This window comes from Corvus kubaryi, unplaced genomic scaffold (genome assembly GCF_017639235.1).
Source record: "Corvus kubaryi isolate FWS band 111438036 unplaced genomic scaffold, C.kubaryi_AGA036_p1.0 37396, whole genome shotgun sequence".
NCBI lineage: Eukaryota > Metazoa > Chordata > Aves > Passeriformes > Corvidae > Corvus > Corvus kubaryi.
In genome coordinates this window covers 3,356,310-3,374,845 of record NW_024581135.1, presented here as the reverse complement: position 1 = coordinate 3,374,845, position 18,536 = coordinate 3,356,310, and the positions used below count along the sequence as shown (strand labels likewise).

At 38.1% G+C, this 18,536-nt stretch overlaps 1 protein-coding gene across 12 annotated transcripts in view; it reads right to left on the bottom strand.

Annotated features, from left to right (window-relative positions):
* Positions 1-18,536, bottom strand: part of GTDC1 (glycosyltransferase like domain containing 1) — a 201,022-nt gene that overhangs the window by 178,202 nt on the left and 4,284 nt on the right. For 8 of the 12 annotated variants that reach the window (XR_006018285.1, XR_006018284.1, XM_042041591.1 and 5 more), the window contains exon 2: positions 12,821-12,938. The exons of 1 other annotated variant lie outside the window; for it this stretch is intronic. The gene's annotated coding sequence lies outside the window, so the exon portion shown is untranslated. 3 more of the 12 variants (XM_042041580.1, XM_042041584.1, XM_042041578.1) reach the window with 3 other exon arrangements.

Sequence of the window (18,536 nt, the reverse complement as noted above, 5' to 3'; positions counted from 1 at the left end):
AATCACTAATGAAATTGCTGATTAAGTGGGCCATAAACACATTGGAGAACTAGAAGATGCAGGCCTTTCTCATCTCATTAAAATTACTTTAAGAAACAGGACATTTTTAATCTTTTCTGTCTCAGCTACATATAACCTAAGTTTTTATATCAAAATAGTGCATTGCAAAGACTTAATGCTTCAAAAGAAATTAGTTAAATATAGCAGTAAAGGCCACACATGCAATCCTACTAAAAAAAAAAAAAATCAGCTTTGTCTCACAAATCCTTCTATCACAAAACCGTAGTGACCAGCATTTTTTTTTTTTTTTTTTTTTCCAGCTTTTAAGCTTTCACTGATGGAAGTCCAAGTTAACCTTTACTTTATTTTGTCCTGGGCTAAATCCACTGTGACATCCTTTTTGCCCTTTTAAATACAGAAATTTCTTGGAAGGCTTCCAGTACTTTGAAATAAACACATTTACAAGACATGCAACAATTAACATGAGTGGCTCTAGAGGCTCCTGAGACAGCTCTGAAGTCCCTATGATGTGATGTCCAGATATGTTTATATAACTTTTTTTATTTAATAGTTAATTTCAGAAATCACTCCTTTACCATCTTTAGCAAAGTGGGTGTGAACTTTCTACTCCAAACAAAAAATGATATGGGAAAGGAGAAACAATATGAAAAAAGCAAAATGACATTAAAAAGGCACAAAAATGACATTAAAGCAGTACAAGTTTATGCTTAATGATGTCTAAAGAGCAAGCTGACTTTGAGGCACACTGAAAATGACCATTTCACCCTGTAGCTGGTTGTGTTGGAGCCAGGGGAGCAACTGCACTAGACACAAAGATCAGAAGATTGTGATGTTTATGCACCTACAAGTTGACATCTGCCCACTTCTCAATCACAAGTCCCACTACATGTTTCTACTTATTTCCCAAAATTACAAGGCTTAATACGCTTTTACTTCAATTTCCACGGAAGAACTTGACATTCTCAACAGCAGCAGATCTGTGAGAGTTTCCAGTCCAAGCTTCCAAAGAGATAAAGCAGATATAGGATGAGAACATATTTTTCAAAACAGATACAAACTGGCCAAGTCTGATGTCTTTTACTCTTGGAAACTATGGGAACAAGTTAAAATAGCTCCTCAATCACCTGCAATTATCGTCAAAAGTTTCTGGAAGTCAGAATAGCTCATAAAACAATGAAGTGCCAGCAGAGAGCTTGAACTCCAAGAAAGATTAGCAATTAAGTTATAAATTAGTTTCTTTTTTTTTTACTATCTTTTTTAATGTATGATTAAGTCAGGAACGATTCAAAAAAGTTTCATTCTACCTGAAAACAAGGGATGAATAATTCTAAGGATCTCTTCCAAATAAATTTTTATATTTATTATTATTGGAACCACAGTACAAAATGGAAAAAAATGGATGAAAAGATGCTTCCACATCAGTGAAGCAGCACAGAGATCCCAGACTGCTTTTCTCATGCTGAACATCAATGAAGAATAAAAAAATTCAGAAGTAACTCTGAGTAGAATCCAGGTAACAGTCCCAATTCCCTACACAGGCTCTTAGGCAAAGAGACATTGCTCAGCCCTGTGTTTTTAAAACATATGGATTTTAAGAAGTTATCTGGGAAGTAGTCAAATAGAATTTTTCTTTAATAGCTACATACACACTGTGGCTCTTCAGCTCAGCCAACTGGCAGAAACATTAAACCCCCAAACTTTTATCGTTTTTACAACATGTAGAAGTTATTTTTTTAATATTTCATGCCTTTAAGAAGTACAACTAAACAGAGCACTACTATAATTTTCTAATTATATTTTCGCAAGTTTTTAATGTCATAATTTAAATTATGAACTCTTTATTTCAAGATGATTAATTAGAATATGTTCCATTTGGGGAACAAGAGTTCAATATCCCACCATCAATTAAACAAAACGCACTCATTTAGCTTAAGATTTAAAACCAAAATGCAGCCAAAAAAGTTTCTTCCTTGTATTTGTCAGATCACAACAGCATCCAATACAGCAGGATAAGGTTGCCAGAAAAGCCTAGCACTTTCAAAACCATATTATTTAGTGCAGTGGCTTAGCGCTGAAGCTGCACCAGAAATGACACCGAGCGTAGGACAGTAAGCCTTTTTGCCAATGAATTTTCTTGTAAAGTCAACAATTATAATTTATTCTGATCCTTTGTGTCATCATATTAGTAGTTATTTTTCTGCAATCCCAGAGCAGCAACAAATAATGCCATAGAAGAGGACTGATATAATTACAGGCTGAAAAAGATAGGCCAGCACCCTTACACTCAAAACTACCCTCTGTGGCTCCTTCATACCCCATATGTTGCTAATAAAACTGTTTGAATCATACCTAGGAGACAGTTTTACTGATATTGTATCAGGTCCCTGGGTTCTTTGTATGAGATACGATGTCACCAGCACTATAACTATGCAAATTCTGTGATACAGGATCCCACTGGACACAATATTACATACGTAATTCGCAGTATGAAACTGGGCATTAACAATAATTCTACTGTTATATAAATGAAACCACTATGTTTATTGAAAAGCTCGCCACACTACAACAAAATCAAATTTAAAAAGCAATAAAGAGCAACTGATGTGCTCATAGCAAAGATGGCAACATTGGTATTTTTCCCCAAACAATGTAAATTTTGCTTTGTGTCCACGTGACAGTGCTTTACAGAAACTTTTAGCAGTGACACTAAGCAAATGCAACCCCATCAACAATAATAATGACTTGAAATAGGAACCTACAGAGCCCCACTTTAAGAAACAACCACATGATGTTCAGCAAGAATCACTGTATTCACTTACAAATGGGATTCTCAGTTTCTGCTACTAATCATGAAATAAATGAAAAAGACTAAGAACTGCAGCAGTAAGAAACCAACAGCTTGGGGATATCAACACACGTCGTGCTGAAGCACCTCAGAAGAATCATCCTGTGGTCAGAAAACACCTGTGCTCCAACCCTGCATCAGATCTCTGCGTGACCTCAGGCAAACAAGGCTTCATCCCAGCTGGCATCAAGTGAAATAAGGTCCCTCATCTTTTTTCCTGCCTAACTCTGAGGCCGCTGCTTTACACACACCACATACACCTGAAAAAAGGCAGGTCAGAGATCTTCAGAGCAGTGTTGGAATAGACAGGTGCAATGAGAAAACCTGACAGCACAGGCAGCTTGGTGCACATTCCTCTTAGCCATGTTTCCAGTGATCTCTTCCCTCCACTATTAATTTATTGGTTTGCTGCAGGTGGGGAATGCTAGAGCTTGTAAGGAGTCTATTTTTGAAAGAAATCAGAAAAAAGGTAACAAGCTGGCATGATAAAGTGAGTTTGGTAAAGAGCCAGACTGAGGAGATAAAAGGATGCTATTTTGCCAAGGTGCCATGGGAATTAATAAATCAGATAATTTTGTAAGATAAATTGTACAGTAAATTTGTCTTGTAAATTGTCTAATACATACAGGGAAAAATCACAGCTCAGTATTCCCTGGTATTGTTTTTAATGGCTTCAACTACAGCTAGAAAACAAATGACACACAGCACAAGTAGCTAAGGAGTCTCACTCTGAGGTGCTCCAACTCTAAATAACTAATGGAAGAAAAACAGAGTTGTAACCAGGCACTTGGTAAGAAAGATGAAGAACTGATTTATTCCTGTCACTTGTGTGCTTCCACTACAGTGGCAGTTTAAGCAGTAACTTCTAAAGTTTTCCACCACTCTCTGTGCAATACAAGAGCCATAACAGTTTTATCCTGTTTTAAAATCAATAAATAGCAGCTTAGGTGACATCTGACAAGGCAGAAAGCTCACACTTCTTCCCATGAACATTCTGCCCTCTGGTATTGCTGCTACATTTTACCATCATGCAGTTCAGAGAGAATTATATACCTATTTCCAAAGTTTGAAAAAACAACCCCCTCCTTCCCAAATATGGCCCAAAGCTGTTATGAAGCAACTTATTTTTAGAAAAAGCACTTATGCAGATACTTAATTTTAATTAATAGTCTCACTGACTTCAACATTTGCACAGCAAGACAACTCCACGCTTCAATTAAAGCCTGCATAGAAATGCTGTGCTGATTCATGGCCAAAAGCATGACAGGAACATCATTACATAAAATGCTCATAAAATTTAAAGAAAAAAAATGTAACAGGAACCTCACCTTTAAACAGAACATTAAACACTCTCTAAACCTCACAGCTTGAGCAGAACTTGCAGGCTGCTGAATATGTGAATGCTAGGGGTAAGATGCATTCAATGAAATTATTTCAGAGCGGGCAAAAGAATTTTGGGGACAGATCTTAAGTGGAGACTCCAGCAGGCCCAGGTCTCCATCCCTGGTATCTGCCATCTGCCATGGCTGGGTTTCCAGGACTGAAACATTCTTTACCAGGAAAGTGGAGGCAGCTGCACCTTTACTTCTGATCTTTTTCCATTGTTCACACAGCACATAAATGTATTTCTATCAATAACCAATATTTCTATCAATATCAAATAATTTTACCCAGGCCAGTTCAATCAGATTATTCTGGGCATCTTCAGGAGACATTCACTTCCAGTGAAGAGTCACTCTGAGCTGCAATTTTGCTTTTTATAATATACCTATAATAAATCTAATTTTGAAATAATATGATACCTAAGAAACACAAAGCTTTATTTTCACTGTCTATGTAATATCATAAATTAAGCTTTACTTTTTAGGCAGAATCCATAAAGAGAATTGGCAACAATTTTTTGTTACAATACTCTGGTCCTGTTTATAATCAAAACTGTGGCACCTGATGGCCTGTGACTCAGAATTTTAGAATTGTAAAAAAAACCCAGAAGAACAGAACAGGTAACAGAACCCAAGTAATAAACAGATAGAAAAAAAGCAGGTAAAAAATGAACACCTGAGCGTTTTCCTACGGGAGTAATTTCTTCCCAGGATATCCACTTGTCTCCAGCTCAGCACTAGCCTTGCCAGCCTGCCCACACATGAGCTAAAATAAAGCCCAGCCAGACCTGCCTTGGCTCTGCAGAGCACCAGCTTGTGCATTTCCCCAACCGTTTCACACCTAATTTACAGAGTACATTTATCCATCCCCATATCGCTGAGATCTAACCTGGAGAGTGACTAGAATCAGAATCACTTAATTGATTAACACTTAAGTGAAATGCAGAAAGCAAACAGAACACACTGGAAGACTTTCTGAAAATGCATTATTTTTATTCTGACTCCATTAAGCAGCCCAGCACTTTTGATGGATTAATGAAAGAACTATCAAGAAATAATACAGAGGAGGAATGCTGAGAACATGCCAACACATGATGAAGTGCAGACACCTTTCTAGTAGTAATGAGTCAAGCCAGGATGTTCAGAGAACTACAGGGACATGTGAACTTGCCCACTTGATCAGTCACAGAGTTCATTTGATTTTTATGAAACAGCATTTTGGTAATTCCTCTCTGGATCACAGACTCTAGTACTCATCAATTTACAACACAGTCATTATTCCCACAAAACTCACAACACATTTTTTCACACAGAAAAGTCTACTAAACATTCAGAACTGAAAACATTCACCTTCAAATTAATACCAAAAAAGCAGTCAATGAGCATATGTATACAAGTAAGGATTATTTCCACAAACCTTGTGAAGCAAGACACAAGGTTTCATTTAAAGCAGGAACTGAAGACAAGCCCAGGAAGAGTAGAAGTAAATAAGTTTCTAAACAAACAACTTACAGAGATGCTTTTTAACAGGACCAGACAAAACATTCCTTACAGTTGCACTTACAAGCCAAAGCTGACCTCAGGCACCACACTGGGTATGAATGAGAACCTACGTGGATACTGACCTTAATAATACTACAGGAGCAAATTTTGCATAGGGGAGACTTGCTGTTGAACAAATGTTTTCCAATGTATTAGGCACAGAGAAGCTTTTTTTCTGCATCAAGAACCACACGTCACATTCCTTAAACTATTTCTTTTCTTGACCAAATACACTGTGGACAACCCAGAGAGGATGCCCCTCGGTGTTCCTCTTTGAGGTTCCCATCTGCAGTTTCCACTAACAATGAAAATACATGAATTTCCCCCCCCCTCAAAAATCAGTCAAGTGCAAAAAAAATATTCTAAGTGTTTAGAGACCATCAACACTAAGGTCTGATGGAGTTTTTTACTGATGTTAAATCAAGTGCCACAGAGCCCACACTAATGCAAAAACAGGGAGAGCTGAGGATGACAAGCAGCAGGAATGGCTGTGTAAGATGCATGAGAATCCTGGAACCAAACTAGTGACTGGTCTAATTTAACACAAAAGGAAATAAACACTAATTCCACACTTACCAGGCCTTCCTAGATCTACTTATGTATAAAGGAGATGAGATATATTTAACTGTGTATACCAACATCAATCACAGGTGAGGAACTTCACTTGTGACCCTGAAACATCTGCAGCTCCTCTGACAACAGGGATAACATTAAGGCCGTAATTCCAAGCAGAATCACTGTCCAGCCAGACACAGAATGATGCAGGACTGTGCACTTGCATCACACCACAGTCCAGACATTTTCTCCACTTACTCCTGGACCTTTTCACCCACTCAGGAGTGAACAGACAAGGGGAAGGGAGCCGACCCACAAAAATAATAATGGTCCACATCTCAAAACCCAAACTGTAAATCATCTCCCTGATCATAATGAAATGAACCAAAAGTTTAATAAGACTGGACACATTTTTCTTTGTCCTCCATAGATTAAAGAACAATTAAGAGGCTGGAAGCTGAAAAGTGACTTAAGCTAAAGTTACACAATTGTGTAACAAATTCATTCAGCCACAGGAAAGCATTTACATATTTAACACTGGCTATTTTAAATAGATTTATATTGGCCTAAAAATAGCATCTTGAATAGATTATTATTGCAGTAAAACACTTGCTTTATACCTGAGTAACAAGATCACCAAAAGTAAAAACCCCCCACACACCCCATGCAGAATGTGCAGGCTCTTAATCATTTCTCTCTCTCTGCCTCAAACTCCAAGTTACAGAGCTTTAGACCACCATATTCAATTAAATAAAATTCAGACTATAATTTTCTAATATTTTCTTTACAGTTAAATACAACACTGGCCAATGCTTACCAGGTTATAATGCTAAGCAATTCAAGTAATAATCACAATGATAAGTGTGCAATCAAATGCCCATTTGCCTTGATTTATATGAACCGTCATATATAAGCCTCACGCACCCATTTTAAGTCACTGGGAAAGATCGTATTTTTCCTGATCTGAATCAGTGCTCAGTCTGAACTTAGGCACTTCTGGGTTTTTTTTGCATTAACCAGAATCAGTCTTCGCACATAGTGGAAGATGCCTGGGGCTGCACAGCCCTCTGCAATCTCAGCAACTGGCCCTATCATTCCCTGTGATAGTTATGCTGAAAAAAATAAGATCAACCAAATTTCCAACTGCCCTTCCAACTGTGGGAGAAGCAGATCAGCCTGTTCTTTACTTCTGAAGAAAAGGTCCCAAAAAGGCTAGCCTTTCATATGAAATACAGATCATTAACACTGGATACACAACTATTTTGATGCTCACTTTTTGTCTGTATAACTGGGATTTGGTTGTACCTATTTCAGGACGTTCTGTACTTTATATCTATGGTCTTTAAGGTCCCTTCCAAACCATTCTACAATATACATATATGTGTACATATGCACACACGCTATTAGCTTCTTTTCAAAACTAATGTATAATGGAGGGGCTGCTTACTGAATCAGAAGGCACCCATCCAATGTTAAGTCACTTCTCTTATTCTCAAACTACTGTCCTGATGACAAACTATAATTTATCAAACAAGTTTCCTTGTAGTTTGCCCTGACTGCAGAAATCACTAAACCACACAGTAGGGACTGGGAAAAGTAGGTGCAGAGTGTGCCAGTTGGCTCACTGGGAAGTGTTACTTAGTTTCACCACAAGCCACAGTTACTCTGTCCCATGGAAAGAAAAATCTCTTCAAGGCTGTTGACTGTCTTCTAGAATATAAAGTCTAGACCCAAAACTCATATTGTATCATCTAAATTTATGCAGCAAAACAGTGTTTAATCAAAGGTGGGGTCTGACCTAGCAACAGCCTACTACATTTCCCTTACTTCAAACACCTTACATACAGAAAAGGACTGATGTTGTATCAGTCTTTACAAACAGAAACACTAGCAAATAAAAAAGTACATTATTTGGGGAGTCAAAACCCATTTAATTAAAATTTGTGGCTCAAAAACAGCTCAATCTTTTTTACATTTTGAGACTGCTTTAAGAATATAATTGCTTTCTTTGAATATGACATAATACCTGCCAACTCTCCAAAAAGTGGAGAATAAAAGGAGTTTCAGGAAAAAGATTTGGGGTTAGAAGACACCGGTATCAGAGTAATGAGACAGTTACCTGATGAAAGCAGAGATGGTGAAAAATATGATCAAGTCTTATAGAAGTCTGTGTAGAAAAGTGGTTAACAGGGGGAAAGGAGGTTGGGATTGAAGGCTTAAACCTAGCAAACTGAAAATATAAAAATTTTGATCCCCTGAATTTTTATGCAATTTAATGCTTGGAAAACAGAGACACAGCTTCAGCCAGGAGGCCAAGAACTACTTAAGGGCTGAAACACCATAAAACACTTAGGGCAGACTGGCTTTCATGCCATACCACAGAGTACAACAGAAGAGTCTCAGCAGAAGTAAGTCCTCCTCCTTTGTAAACCCACCACCATATCAAAATAACATCACTAACATTTGAGGTTCAACCTCTCCCACACCCATGTCTTGGATGACCTGCTTGGAAGAGCACTATTCCCTAAATCTTCAAACAAGTCTCGGCTAAGGAGGTATGCACATCCAAAACAGAGATTTAAAATATAGCAACTAAATTGCCCCTAAAAACATCCCCATGTACTATTCCTTGCCTGGAAACAAAGCTCAATAACAGAAATTATGATTTTTATTGACAACACAATTTTGGGTACTAGAGAGGCTGAATGAAATCACATCATTTGCTTTTGTGCAAACTCTCATATTATGTGAGTTAGATGCAAACACAGTTACGGGAACAACTGACTTCTCATTCCTAAGTGTGTCCACATTCCAATTAGAATAAAATCATAGAATTCCCAAGTATCTGGAAAGACAACTACATTAAATTATGAGAATTCCAAAGTCAAACACCCACTTTGAGAAGTACTTTAGCCTGATTTGCGCTCACCTGATCTACACTCACCTTTTTCAGAGACTAACTGCAGAAACAGCACCCAAACAATTATATTTTTGACATAAATGATAATTTCTTAGGCTCATTCTTTTCTATTCCATTCCATATTCTTCCAAATAAAAACTGCCCCAAAATACTTTGCATGAAAAACTAAATGTTCCCAGTGACAACTCTGATCACATCATTCTTTGCACATGAAAACTGAAAGATACAACAACAGCAAGAACCACTAGTTATTCTTATAACTTCAAGACTAAACCCTAAATATAGTAGGTTTTCAAATTCTCTTTCCTAAAATTCAAGTAATATGTTCATCGCTTTAACCAAAAGCCAGCAAAGTACAACTTGTATTGTGCTGCAGGCCATAAAGGGAATGTTCTTTATTTGAGTCATGGTTGGATGAAGATGAAAAGTAGTTTTAGAAAATTTACAACAGTTTTGACACTACTGTGTATTTCTCGTTACAAGTTATCCCTCTCTATTTATCAGACTGACTCCAGACCTTTCACTACCTCCAAAAAGACAATTTTTATCAATTCTTCATGTCCTTAGAGCTAACCATAGGAAACTGCATAGAATACAGGGAAAAACCCTAGTTGAGAAAGAACATGGATAAGAGAAGGACCACAGTGGCTGCTTCACCAAGGCAAGAGAAGCTACAGTTTAAAAGCAACATTTAGTAATTAATTTACCTTTAGCACAGCACTCAAGTGACACTGTGTTCCCATTTATCTATCCTCAGTAACCAGTCTGCTATATAAAAAAATTTTCCCAAGTAAAGAGAATTTACTTTAAATTATCAGATGCCCTTTCTCCTCTTCTCCACCCTAAACTGACACGTCACCAGCACTGTTTCCAGTACTTCACAGCAGAGACCTGTATTCTGCTTGTGAATCCCACGGAAATCTTTATTTCTCTACCCCAAGCAGAGCTTTCCTCAAAATTAAACTGTTCTTGGACTCATTTCTGGAGAGTATTTGGGAGGCTTGGTTTCACAAGAAACAGGTTGTGCTCACCTGCCTGTGGCAGTCTTCGTTCACTTTGTAAACTGAGACACAGGGTTTACAACAGTCTCAGTCATGGAGCAATTTCAATACTTAATCTTCTAAAGTTGACTTTCTGAAAGATGAATTACCAGCCTTCATGTCAGTCTTTACTGACTGCACCAAGATGCAAATACAGGTCTACAACATGACTACATTATTTTATTGCAGGGCAAACACCAGCCTGCAGGAAATATCCCTGACATGAGACTGTGCAGGCGCCTCGAGGAGCCACCATGACAAGGAATTTTTTAAACAGAACCTGAAAGGCCAAAGAGAGCCTACAACTGATTCTGGAGCTTCCCAGATGATCCCAGGATGTTAAAGCAGAGGTAGAAATGTAGGTAGTCTGTCACCACATGCAACAAAGCCTTGCAGGAGCAAACAGAGCTCTGACCTTCCTGCAAGGTGCCACAGCTCCAACTTACAGGTAAGGCCACATCAGAGACAAGTGACTGCTGCTGTTTTCAAAGACTTGAGACTTAAAGGCTTGGTTAGCCAAAGACTTTCTCTCCTTTTTTTCAGATACTGTTTTCTGTGGGATAACAAAAAAGCTTCCAACTTAGGTGATTCTTCAAAGGACTTCAGGGAACACCTGGAGATCTTGGCAAGATGCTGGAGAGTAACACAAAGGCATGAAACACCTACACTGCAATAAGATCAGCTCAGACAAGATGTCCCAACTTGGACATACAATTAAGTGTCCCATTAATTTTCTTGCATATGTGTACAAAGACTTTATGTGCTTACATGAAAACTCAATAAATTAAAGCTAAGATGACATGAGCTACAACAGCACTTTTCTACCTATGAGGAAGAATCAAACCAATGTTCCTGTAATTTCTTTTCCCACGATTTAAAAGAGTTTCTGTACACCTTCTTTGTGAAATAAACTGAGTAATAATTACCTCATCACAACATTTTCCAAACACTTATCACTGTGCACTGCTCACAAAGAAGAATCACTAAAACCTTTCCTCTCAAAGCAAGACAGAAGCAAAGGCTTCGTCACTTCTTCACATAACAGAAGTCCTCTGAGCAGTTTACCAAAAAATCAAGATACATTATTTCTCAAAGCAAAATAACACATTGCACTTGGAAGATGTGCTCTCCATACTGAATAACACCTGTTACATACCTGAAGGGGTTTCTTGAGCAAGCCAAGTCTCCCCAGGTGGTAATTACACTGATCAAATCATCCCCACACATGTTGAAAAAATGGAGAGCAAGAAGTAAAGGTAGTTTTTAATGGATCAACAGCTTCTTCTAAATTCATTCAGCACATGAAAAGAATAAACATGGAAAATTCTGGCAATACATTAAGGCAATTCTTACACCCAAACAATCTGATAATGTAACATTGTGTACCAAGCCAGTTTTTTTCATAAATAATGATCTAAACAGAATACTAGTCAATTCACCAAAAGATATCAAAGATACCCCTTTATTACAAATGATCCAAGTATCCCCCTTGAGGCTATGACTATCAGAAAACATTTAGTTCTCTCCAGCCAACAATTTTTGGATCTGTTTTATTATGAAACTGTAACACATTTTCAATAACTTTTAGCCTTGCTATACAGAGCAACACAATTTCCCAGAACCCTTTGGAAAAACCTGACACACAAAATGATTCTCAGTCAACTTGTGTATTATTAAGCTGAAAAAAAACCCATATATCGGATCATTTGATCACTGGAGAGAATGGCAAAGTATTGGGAGCTTCAGGACAGATGGACGAACTTCAGGTCACATAAAACACTACCAAGGCTGTATTTGAAGAAAAATGTGAAAGTTTGTGAAAGTGCCCCAGGTGAAAATACTTTGTGTTGCTAAGAAACATCATCCCTGATGATGGATGAATTAAATTGTCTCAGTTAGCAGAGCCAACTCCAGGCATCCCTCGTTTATTAGGAGAATGTTTTCTTGTACTGGTAATTTATTTCAACAGCTACGTACAAATAAAAAGCCCTACCTTAAAATGAAACTGAGAATTTCAGACTTGCATTATTGATGCTAGAAAACAGATTAGTTTACATCTTGAACAGAATTTAATAGCTAACATTTAACAATGTAAACTCTAAAAATGAATATTAATACATCCAGACTATTAAGAACTTACTTTAGGATAATCTGCAGTGAAATATACTGTTCAACTCCCAAAATTACTCTACGTACAATCTAGTGAAGAACAAAACTCTTCAAATATTTCTAAGCACTGAACATCATCAATATTCAGGTAATCAAATTTTAAACATCACTGAGAGAAAAGCATATTCATTTGTCCTGTATTATGATGACAGCAACATAAAAACTATGCATGAAAGAAATTATGCAAACCACCTGCTTTGGTCATGTGGACATTGTCTTAATGTTTCATCCAATTACTTTTTTAATGTCTTACTTACAGTTTCTCCTGCAGGACAGATTTGTGAACTTAGAGCAGTGTATCTTTGCTTTTCTGAAGTGTTTGCTGCTGAACTCCCACAGATCATACCTGCTTCACCTGCCATGCACTGCATTGAGTGAAGTCCTTTCAAAGGTACAGGGGGAACAAAGGAAGGCCACTGGCTTCTCTCTTCCCACCATCTGCACATCAGGCCAGAGGAGCTCACCTGAAAGGGGAAAGAACAGCAAGCACATCTCACCTGGCACAGCCTTCAGAGCAGGACTCAACAGCAGAGGAGAAGCACAGCGAGCAGGGAGCCCCAACGTAAGAACAGTCCCGAGGTCAGGAGCAGCCCCACAACTGCTGTGCAGAGATGAGGGAAAGGGCAGGGCTTCCTTCATAACCCAGAGAGGAAAATGCACAATTTTATGCCACCCAGAAACCAACACAGTTGCTGCACTGAAAACAAACCAAGTGCAAAGACCCATTTTCCAAGAACACAGCTGGCAAAGGGGAGAGTCATTAAAGAAAATGAATTTTCATTTGTCTGATGCCAAGGCTTTGGGGTTTTTCTTCCTATTTGCTAGATTGTGTTCTAATGAAGATTTCAGGTTAGAAGTCCCAAATTTTAGGCCTACAGAGTCCAATTTAAGGAAAAAGGTGGAAAACCCTCTATAAACTGTTCTTTGGATCACATCACAGCTTCCAAGTCAGAAATTACCATGCAGAGTTACATGCCAGTAATACACTCAGCTAGTCAATACACAGAGCAGCCAGAGAGGCTCTTCATCCCAAATAACCCCACCACAGAGCAGAGTTACCACCAGAGAGCCCGAGGAGAAGTATTTAACAATGATACCAATTTGGCTGCACTAGAGGAGATGTGTTTCCTGTGGGCCTAATAAGGAGGAGCTTTACAATCTGAGCAGAAGCCTTTCAAAACCTCAGAGGACATGTCTTATCTACACCACTTCTGCTTCTGGAATCCCAGAAATCCTGAAGACAGAAGGCAGATCAGACTGCAGCTTTCCTAGGCACAGATGTTGCAATCACATCTGCCTTAACTGTAAGCCACAGTCCTTGTGACTTCCCAACTCTGTCAGCATCTCTTAGTTGCTTTGGTTCTGGAAACACCAAAAGGCAGAGGCTAAGTGTTTCTGATCACATCAGGTGTAGTAAAACACCAACATACAAGAAACACATCTACAGATTATGTTCCAAGCAAGTATCAATAAAGAAAAGGTTTTTGAAGCAGAGAGCATTTCTTCCCCTCCTCCCTTCTCTACATGTTTCACAAAATAACACTTCAAATCAGACCTGACTGATCAAAGTCTTTTCTTAAAAGTGTTGACCTAGCAGCCATGAAGAATGACCATTCATGCATCAGACACAGAAGTATAACTAAAGATAACTCAGTTTCTCTGAGGGGTGTGTAAAAGTTATCACTGACCCAGGAGTGCAGATCCACAAAAACATTCTCCAAGCTTTTTTCTTTTAACTCATTAAAAATTCCCTCCCTAAACACCTATAGCCACAAGATGTCAGATCTAATTTGGCCAGTTTCAGGCTTTGCAGTGCAAGACTGGCACAGACAGAAAGAACCAAGACCAGCAATGGCCCCAAAGACAATGAGAGAATCAGAGCACAACCCAGCTGTTCTGTGACTCCAGCTCTAAAGGTTGGGTCTGCAACAAGGAACAGGTTGCAGGACTCTGAATATAATAAGCTTCTTCCTCTTGGCATTTTCAGTGCAGGATTATTTAATGTTTTCATTTATTACTTGGATGATGAACAATACAGTTGCAAAATTTGGTAGTTACCTGGGAAATGCTGCAAGCATTCTGGGACACAGAGTTAGAATTGAGAAAAGTGGGACTAAGGGATTAACAACAGAACTGAAACTGGAGTTTTAATACTGAACACCTAAATTTAAAAAATCCAATTTATAATAATAATGATAGGAGCATCATATACAAAAGATGGTAAGAGTCATTCTGTACATCACTGATACTAAGGTTGCAGACTATGTTCAGGTCTCAATACAGATACGGGAAACGAGCTCAGAAGAAAACCTAAGCAATCTGGAGTTACACAGCAAGTAAAAAAAGAAAGAAAAAAGGTAAGAAAGAGGAGACATACTTCAAAACAGGTTAACAGCAGTTACAAGAATCACGCCTCACTACTGCAATATCCACAGCAGGAAAAAAATAAAAAAAAACCCAAGAAGCTTAACAGGTTAGGAAAAAAATTAGAATAGTATTAGAGGAAATATGTTACCTCTAGGGATAGCTAAACAAGGGATTAGGTTATGGAGGGGTTACACAAATCTCCACTGATTGTTTTTAAGACCTAGTAAGAAGAACATGTCAGGAATGGCCTGTACATCTCTCTCTGGCTTGACACTGAACTACATGCTCACACATACAGTACAGGGCCTCAGCACAGAGCAATGACCTCCAGAGATCCCTGTTTTCTTTCCTAAACTTAAAGGCTGCACGATTTTAGGCTCCTGCCAGGCAACTCAGCAGGTGACCTGACTGCTCCTTAGAGCTCCAAGGAGGCTTTTGATATCTCTCTTTTCTAAATAGCACAGGCAGGCTGTGATTGACAATTTTCTCTCACATGAAGCATGCTACCTTAAATGTGGAATACTCGGAACGATCTGCCAGGGAAATAAAGTCAAGGTACAGAGAAGGCAACAGCAACTGATCCCAGGAATCCAGTTGTGGGAAGGAAATCACAACTGCCAAATCGGGCAAGGATGCACATCCCATTAGCACCTAGAAATACAGACAGTTATATTTTCTCTGCTAGCACCTCCAATAAACAAGCCTTAATAAAAAGAAGTATTTAACAAAGTACTTAGAGAAATAAGGAGGGAAGGTTTGACGTTCCTAAGCTTATTTTCACAGCAGTATGAAAGGAAATGAGGTAGAGTCAGAGCTAATTCTCCTTATATAATTTCACATGGAATGATTAGTTCTGCCCCAACAGTAACAGCTTTCCAGAGGGTCCTACTTGTCGCCAAGATTGCATACAGATGCTCTAAGTGTAGCTTGCCTATTCTCCACTGACAACCAACTTAAAAGGCCAATATAATATTCATTTTACTATAGAATGAAACTCACAGCGTGAATAGTAAAATAATGCCAGAGCTACCATGAAACTGCAGTTGCATGTTGGGGGCTGTGACTTTTAAAAGTTTAATCACAAAATGGATTCACAGAGAAGAACTGCAAGAGCAGCCTTGTGCTTCAGCAACATCCCATGGTCACTAAGGTTGTCCAAAAGCTGTGGCTGGACAAGGAGAGGGCAAAGGCACAGAGGAGCATTCGTGTCACATGCCCTGCTGAATATTTTCCTTTAGAAGGCAGGTTTCAATCATTACTGTGTTAATGCCCCCCCTCTCTTAAGCCTGATTAGGACAGACATTCCACATGCTGAAGGTGGTGGAATTCCTAAGTCACCTGGGTCACTTCTGGGTGAAATACCAATTACTGGTAATTTATCGCAACAAGGCCTACAAAAAGAAAGCCCTAAAAGACACCCCTCAGCCCAATGGTGAACATATCACACGGATAATCCTAAAACTCTTCGCAAAAAAACGTGTAATAGGTATTAGTACTCTTATAAAGCACTGCAGTGCTTTGTGTTTAATCCTTGAATAGACACTGGTAGAAAAGCCATACTCAATTCAAAAATTTCTACCACAAATTCCAGCTCAGCTACTTCTCCTGGTTTTTAGAGGATATATACATTTCAAATATACATAATAGTAAATTTAACTATCGATGAAAAATTTAAATCACATGCCAAAACAGCATGCAAAATAATAGCATATGAACTTTAAATGTGTGTGTTTTGCAGTTTTTAGCACAACCATTTGTTTTACAAAAGACCTACAGATTAAATACAAAGTACACTATTAGTTTTAGGCACAAGAACAGCCATTTTTTATGCCTTGCCAGAAATAATGACTAATTAGGCCAGCACCACCCTGCAGTCATTTCCATAAATCTTGCCTTTACATTTAAATCACACAACAAGAAGAAAACTGACTTAACAACAACAAGAGCATATTTCTCATTAAAGTTTTCTTAAAGCAAGATCAGGACAAGAAATTATTCTGTAAAGTCAACAAGCTGATGTTATTGTTTATTTGGAGAACTTCAACTCAGACCAAACAGAAGTTTTACTCCAAAATTTGCTGTATTAAACTGCAATCCTGCACTCAGACAGGGAAAACTTTCAACTGGGAAATCACAAAACACAGGATTTCACAGGATTTTTATGGCTTTCTTATTTTGCAAAATCATCTCACATCATATTCCTTATGTAAACCTTGAAAAGAACCAGAACATAAAAGATGCAATATGTTCAACTACTTGTTGAATTTTTGTTTTCTGGCATATTTGTATGCAAAGTAAATATTAAAGGAGAAAGACACATAGGAAATATGATTCAGATGAAATGAGGGGCTGTACTTAAATTAAGATTTTTGTTTTAAAATTATGGGAATTAGGGTGCTTCTGAAAAATCACTTGTTTAATTATATATACTGTGCAAGATACTTATAAAAACACCTTATTTTCACAATGCAACAGGGATTTTATTTCTATTTTATTTACAAAGGTGTCACCTGGTAAATAACACCAATAAAACAGAGTCAAGATTTATACAGGCACATACTCCACAATAAAGTTATTAACACACAACTCTGAGGTTAGCTTTTTTTCCTCCCCCAAAACTGATTGGAAAGAACAGGAAAAAGGGGATATTTTTCTAAGAGGTGGTCTGGAAATGGAGCTAAGTCACACCACCACTGCTCTGGCTAATCATCCATTCTGAGTTTTAAGCACTCCCAAACATTTCCTTTTGCATGTATGCACAGAGGTTTATGATATTCTGGAAGTTCTTCCATACAATGGCTTTACAACAGGTCTGTTTCTAATATGTACATTTTATTAGGCTTTAGGAGGATTAACCAAAATTCTTAGTTCTTGAGGAAAATAAGGCCTGGCAACAGCAAAGTCCTCAGCCTTCATTCCAACATGCTTGACCACTGAATCCTGCCAGGGTGAGTCATGCCCAACATGGGACATGGATTCCATCCCAAGAAGGAATAAAACACTGAATCATATTAAATCTGCATCCAATTACTTAGGCGTGAACTCGAAGGGTGTGTTTTTATCTCAATGACAGCTTCTAAAAATGACTGTGAAAGAAATCTTGCACTCTGGATGGTGTTTTATCCATCAAGACCATGACCACCACACATTTTCTGTTGCCAGAGGCATGGCCAAAGTGACCTTCTTAAGAACCACGGTTGCACCTCCAAGAAGAAAACATTCCCATGGCATTTAGGGCAATTTCATACTTGTAATATTGAGTATCAGTAACAGACAACCTGCCGCACAAGCAGGCACTGACTGCCCAAAAATAATTTTGGAACAAAACTGGAAAACAGCACATGAAGCCACACTGGTCACACTGTTGTAGAGCCACAATACATACAGATGTTTTCAGATGCAAAACTAACTGAATTCCCCCTTTTTCTGAGCACCCTAACATTAATTTTTTCACAATTCAGCAAATTACATATGTAATAAATTTTGCACATTTGATTATATGCAATATGTAATACACACAGAGATATTTAAATCAAAGTTGCTTATACAAGATTGACTTACTTCGGGATTTATGTATCACAACTGCTTGTGTTCTATGTTTTGACCCTAAAAAAATAATTATGGGGGGGGGGGGGGGGGGGAAAAAAAGGGGAATTCAGTTAGTTTTGCATCTGAAAACATCTCTATGTAGTGTG